This window comes from Solanum tuberosum, unplaced genomic scaffold, assembly GCF_000226075.1.
Source record: "Solanum tuberosum cultivar DM 1-3 516 R44 unplaced genomic scaffold, SolTub_3.0 scf00280, whole genome shotgun sequence".
Lineage (NCBI taxonomy): Eukaryota > Viridiplantae > Streptophyta > Magnoliopsida > Solanales > Solanaceae > Solanum > Solanum tuberosum.
Window position 1 is genome coordinate 23,539 of NW_006239205.1, and position 6,960 is coordinate 30,498.

A 6,960-nucleotide genomic window follows, 5' to 3' on the forward strand; every position below is an offset into this window, starting at 1 on the left:
CTAACAGTTCACAATTCACATAGCACATATCTCAACAACAACATTCTAACAATCATATATTCTCCACAACAAGCTCAATATTCATCAATTACAACCTCCACAACTACAACCTGCTTTAAATCAACCCAACCTAACCGTTCATAATTCAGATAGCACACAACTCAACAACAACACTCTAACAATTACATATCCTCAGCAATAAGCTCAATATTCACCAATCAAAATTCCACAGAAAGGCACTCACAAGATCAGCAATACACAATATCAAGTTCACTAATGATAAATATGTGCAATGCAATGGAATGCAATTTCAAGTATAGTGATGCATGTCTGACCTAGTGATATACACCCGTTGTCTCTCAGTCCGGGACCCATGGGGGACATCCATGCATTCATCGCGGCGCGCAATAAGTCCCTCGATATATAGTATCCATCGCGGCGCGCGATACGTCCCTCGAAATATAGTATCCATTGCGGCGCGCGATACGTCCCTCGAAATGGTACATCCTCTTATCACATAACACTTATCACAACCATGTCTCAGAACCAATGCAAATGACATGTTCACACAAATGATGAGGAGATGACCATTTTCATAATACACAATTCTACAACAATACAACTGTGATACAATATCAACAATGATTCAACAAGCCTTTCAACTCAATCTCAAACATCACATATCAACAATTAAACACATTACCTTTTATTACCCCTTTTTCATCATTAGAAAATAATCAATATGTACAAGTCAACCCATCACCAAGTCTCATTATCCCCAAACACATATCACAAGGAAATACACGAATTCCATACACTTAACAAGGGTTTAGAAATTCACTTGCCTCAATTAATTCGCAATTCACTCTGAGACTTGAGCCTTTCCTTTTCGTTGACCTTCCAAATCAATGCAATCTATTCAAGTACATAGTCACAATAAGATTCCGAAACTAACAACACTCATGTTACTATGAGTTTAGCCTAAACCCAAAAGCTTACCCAAATTTATAATTAAGTTCCTAAGTCCCTTCAAATACCGTAAATCTAATGGCATCCATAAAATACGATACACCTAATATTTAATTACCTATTTTAATATATCAAAACTAAAATTACAATGTGATAATAACATAAGAATTATAGATTTTCGGAACCACTGGTTACGAAACCAGTGGTGGGAATCGATAAAATCATGACATTAATATGTCACCTGCAGGTTCCTAACTTTATAATATGAAATCATTACTTTATCCCCACAATTTTCAAAACCCACCAAGTATACAACAATGACATTATTCCTTTCCAAGAAATCAATTAGGTCTTAATATATATAAAGTAACAATCTAAATCCTTTAGTGAGCATTCAACATACTACTTGAAACTGTAGCGTAGCATGTATGGAAAATAATTATATATATATATATACTCCTAACAATTCAATTCCTTTAATTTCCAAAAATTGATGACAAACCAAAAAGGAATATAATAATAATATTAGCACTGTTTCTTGTCCCTTATATGTTCAAAGCCGCCAGAAACAATGCAGCAACACCATATGACTTCACCATTGCCCACTTTCAATTTAATACAACAAATATACTAATATAATAATATTATATATTGGTTACCTTCACTAAATTCCAAAAATCCCCACGAATCATCACTACCCACTCTAATTAATTTCATATAAAAATTGAATTTAACAACACAATCAACGGTTGGAAACCAAAGGTTGTAAGTGTAGAATTGAACTAAATTACAACTGAATTGCTTACTTGAATGGTGGCGAAGATCTCTGTGTTTGTGCTCGCCGCAAGCACAGATGATTTCTTTCTTCTCTTTTCTAAATTAATTAGGTATTAAAAGTAATAATTCTTACTAACCTATTTTTAATATTTCAGACTTGATCCATTATTATTAAAAATAATCAAATTATCCGCAAATTAATTAACTATAGTTAAATAACTATTCAACATTATCAAAAATGACCTTTCGGGTCATTAGAATTAACACGTTCAACAAGTATCATGGTAATCATGTCTTTAAAGAACTTTATCGAATCTGTATACTCATTCCCTTGGAAAATATCTAGTATAGTGATGTATATTTTTATATTATTACATAAGGTCTCTGATACCATGTTAAATTAGGTTTTAGACCTAACTCACACCCCAAAATCTAGGTCAAATGGAGGAGAATTGTCCAAGTCTTATAAGGAGTCCACACATCTCATTAACCATCAATGTGGGACTTTTGTCATTCGTTAACACGGATGCATCCCTATCATTTGCAATGTATCGAACAACCAAGAAATGTATCCGAGAGCAACGAAAAATCCGAGATTTTTGTAATTGAAAAAACTTTTGAGATAAGATGTAATTAGCCCCAAATATATGGGGTTCATATATATATATTTCATGATCCAAATTTGAATCCAAGAACCAAAAGTTAGGGTCACGTGAAGACCAAGAAGAGGGCCGAAATTTCAGTCCAAAGTGTGTTAAATTCTCAACCAACAAGGGCTGAAAATCACGGCACTATATATAAGCCCAAATATGAGATGAAGTCACATGGGTTTTTGGTGCAAATTTGCCAATTTTCCTCTTATTTTTGTTAGCTAATTTTAGGTAGAAGTTTGTTATTATTTTTAAATGTTCTCCTAGTTTAATAGATTTATAGATAGGAATAATGATTGTATACAATAATCTACCCTTTTAAACACATTTGTAAAAATATACAGAATATATTATTATCTTTCACTATATGTGTCTAAATATTAATTGAAAGTCTCCCTCTTTTGCTATTTTTTTTTAATTTTAAATTCGAAACATTGAGCATAATCTATACAACTTTTTCATGGCTATCATTGTCTAAAAGGATATAAAATGTTTTTTAACATATTTCTTGGTAACTTCTTGTTGTTTAATTCTACAAGAATTCTTATCCTATATGAATTATTGGCTACATTTCTTTGAAATAATCGATGAATTAATTTTATTATATAATGCATTTTGTCATCACAAACGTCATCAATGGTCACATTTCAATAATTTTCTCTTATATAAGCTCTCATTAGTTAAAACCTTACGTTCTACCATAGATTAATTAATAAAATTCTATCTTACACAAAAGAATTATGGAAAACTTGAAGAATGATTGTCATGTTCTTTCTTGTAACATTTCCAGGTCAAGGTCATATTAATCCATCTCTTCAATTTGCCAAAAAATTAGTTAATTTAGGAATAAAAGTCACTCTTTTCACTAGCCTAACAGCTTTTAATCGTATTTCCAAGCTTCTAAATATCGAAGGATTAAGCTTTACTCCTTTTTTTGATGACTATGATGAAAAATTTAAAGGATCACTAGATGAGATCGAGTCATTTTATTCTTCCCTATTGAGTCATGGTTCTGAATTCGTGACTCAAATAATAGAATCTAGGGCGGCTGAGGGCCGCCCTTTCAAACTTGTCATTTACACAACCCTTATGGCATGGGTTGGTATAGTGGCTAAGGGCATTAATGTCCATCTACATTTTTTTGGATTCAACCCGCCACGGTCTTGGACATTTATTATTACTGCTCCACTGATGACTATGCTGATTGTTTTAAGAATTGTTCTGAAGATCAAGTTGTAGATCTTCCAGGATTACCTCGACTAAGTCCTCGTGATTTTCCCGCATTTGTGTTCACCGATGTGAATTCTAAGTATGGTTGGGGAGTTAAGTCTATCATAGACCAAATTGAGTTATTGAATAGTGAAGAAAATCCAAGAGTACTCGTGAACACTTTTGATGATTTGGAATTTGATGCTTTGAGGGCATTGAAGAATTTAACCGTGGTTGGAATTGGTCCTTCAATTCCTTCAGCTTTTCTTGATGGAAATGATCCTTTATATAAGTCATTCGGAGCTGATTTAAGATGGAGTTCAGAAAATTACATGGATTGGTTGAATACAATGACTAAAGAATCTGTTATTTACATAGCATTTGGTAGTTACTCTGAGATATCAAGTTAATTGATGGAGGAAATAGGTCAAGGATTGATAAAATGTGGAAGACCATTTTTGTGGGTGATTAGGGAAGAAAAAGAAAGGGGATATCTAGAGGAAAAATTGACTTGTAAAGAGGAACTAGAAAAACAAGGGAAAATCGTGCATTGGTGCTCGCAAGTGGAAGCTAAGTGTTACAACACCCGTCTTTAGGTTGTTTTTTGACTCACTGTGGATGGAATTCGACTTTAGAGAGCCTATCTTTTGGTATGCCGATCGTGGCGTGTCCGTTATGGACCGATCAAGGTTGCAACGCTAAGTTCGTTCAAGATGTTTGGAAGATTGGCGTCCGAGTGAATGCCAGTGAAGAAGGTGTCGTCGAAAGAGATGAGTTCGAGAGGTGTATAGATATCGTGATGGAACATGGAGAGAAAAGGGAGTAGCTTAAGAAGAATGCCAAGAAATGGAAGGATTTGGCCAAGAAAGCTATGAAGGAAAATGGTTCATCAAATGTAAATCTCAAAGCTTATGCTAATGAGATTTTACTCGGTCATTAAAGACAGTTCGATGCACAAAAGTTCAAAAATCCCCATTCATACAAAGTCCGAATCATTATAAAAAATAAAAAATAAATACGTATCGTTCTTTTTGTAATACCTTAGCCTATATATGTTACAACTTACATTTACACGTATTACGTACGCATATTATTTAAACAATTATGCAAATTAAAGAGTAATTAAGCATCATATTTTGGTTAATGACATTAGTTAAGTTTTAGTTTTTGTTTGTATTTGAATTGTTAGTACTTTGAGAATGATGGACACGTGATAAAGTCTGTAGAAATGTGTTAGGTATAAAGCCAGATTCAAGTAATTTTTTATCAAAAAAATAAATAAAATACACATTGATGTCTTAGGTATAATGCCGGATTCAAGTAATTTTTTATCAAAAAAATAAATAAAATACACATTGATGTCTTAGGTATAATGCCGGATTCAAGTAATTTTTTATCAAAAAAATAAATAAAATAAATAAAATACACAATGATTAATTAATTAGTGACAAAAAGTAAAGGCTTAGAATTCTCTTGAAACAAGATTAATGGCTCGGATGGTAAGTGTCCTTTACCTTCAATTCTAATATTGTGAAGTTAGAGTCACTAAAAAAACAAAAAAGGTGAAAACTCCTAAAGAGTAATAAAAAAATATTAAAATTCTTCCGATTCCAATCCATATTACCTAATTCTTATCTTTTACAAATTAAGGGGCTACCTTTTTTTTAAAGAAAAAACAATATATAAATTGAATTAGTACAATATGTATGTTGTCATCACAAATGTCATCAATTACAATGTCCAAATATTTTTATCTTATATATAAACTCCAAAACCGTACACATACCAAATGCAAAGCACTTCATTAGCATCAATAGAAAAATTCTCTCTTTTCTCTTCCAAAAAATGGAAAATCTGAAGAATGAAAAATCTCATGTTCTTATTGTAATATTTCCAGGTCAAGGTCATATTAATCCATCACTTCAACTATTCAAACGATTAATTAGTTTAGGCATTAAAGTTACTTTATCTACAAGTATATTAGCTCTCAATAAAATAAAAATACTTTCAAATATTGAAGGATTAAGCTTTGCTCCTCTCTCTGATGGCTATGATGACAATTTCAAAGGCTCATTTAATGAGTTTCATTCATATTATTCTTCTATAAAGTCTCATGGGTCAGAATTTATTTTCAGTTTAATTAAATCAAATGCAAAAAATTGTACTCCTTTTACACATATTATCTACACTGTTATTATGGAATGGGCTGGTTTAGTAGCAAAAGAATTAACCATCTACCTTATTTTGGATCCAACCAGCCACGATTTTTGATATATATTATTATAGATATACTAATTTCTGATTATTTCAAGAATTGTGATTCTAAGGATAAAATAATAGAGTTACCGGGATTGCCCCCACTTAGTCCAATTGATTTTCCTTCTTTTGTGTTTGATGATGTGGAGTGTAACAATTGGGCAGCTGAGTCTATTAAAAGGCAAATTGATATATTGAATAGTGAAGAAAATCCAAAAATTCTTGTGAATACTTTTGATGATTTGGAATTTGATGCTTTGAGGATTTTGAAGAATGTGACTATGATTGGAATTGGGCCTTCAATTCCATCAAATTTTCTTGATGATAATTCTTTTCGAGCTGATATGATTGAGATTAGTTCAAAGAATTATATGAATTGGTTGGACATAATGACAAAAGGATCAGTTATTTATGTAGCATTTGGTAGTTACACTGAGACATCAAGTTAATTGATGGAGGAGATTGGTCAAGGGTTGTTGAAATGTGGAAGACCATTTTTATGGGTGACTGGAGAAGGACAAATTGAGGAAAAGCTGACTTGCAAAGATGAATTGGAAAAGTAGGGAAAGTTAGTGAGTTGGTGCTCGCAAGTGGAAGTTTTGAACACCCTTCTGTTGGTTGCTTTCTGACTCATTGTGGGTTGAATTCCACTCTAGAGAGCATAGCTTCTGGAGTGCCCATCGTGGCATGTCCAATTTGGAACGATCAACTTTGTAACGCGAAGCTTGTTCAAGATGTTTGGAAGAATGGCGTCAGAGTAAATACTGGTGATGGAGGTATTGTTGAAAGAGATGGAGTTGAGAGGTGTAGTAGAGATCGTGATAGGGAGCGGTGAAGAGGGGGGGGGGGGGAATTGAGAAAGAATGCCAAGAAATGGAGCGACTTAGCTAAGGAAGCTATGAAGAAAAATGATTCATCAGCTATGAATCTCAAGACTTATGCTAATGAATTTTTACTTGATGGAAGTTGGTAAAACAAATAAAAATAATAAAATCAAGTGTTTTATTTTCTCGTTTATATAATAGAATGGTCTGTTTTTATCTAGAGAGTGAATAATGTCACTCAATCGATGACGTTATTATATTTTTTTAAGAAAATG

At 32.7% G+C, this 6,960-nt stretch overlaps 2 pseudogenes; both read left to right on the forward strand.

Moving 5' to 3' along the window:
- The first annotated feature begins 3,136 nt into the window (after nucleotides 1-3,136).
- LOC102587643 (crocetin glucosyltransferase, chloroplastic-like) lies at nucleotides 3,137-4,569 on the forward strand (annotated as a pseudogene).
- Nucleotides 4,570-5,410: 841 nt separating this feature from the next.
- Nucleotides 5,411-6,834, forward strand: LOC102583125 (crocetin glucosyltransferase, chloroplastic-like; annotated as a pseudogene).
- Nucleotides 6,835-6,960: the final 126 nt, after the last annotated feature.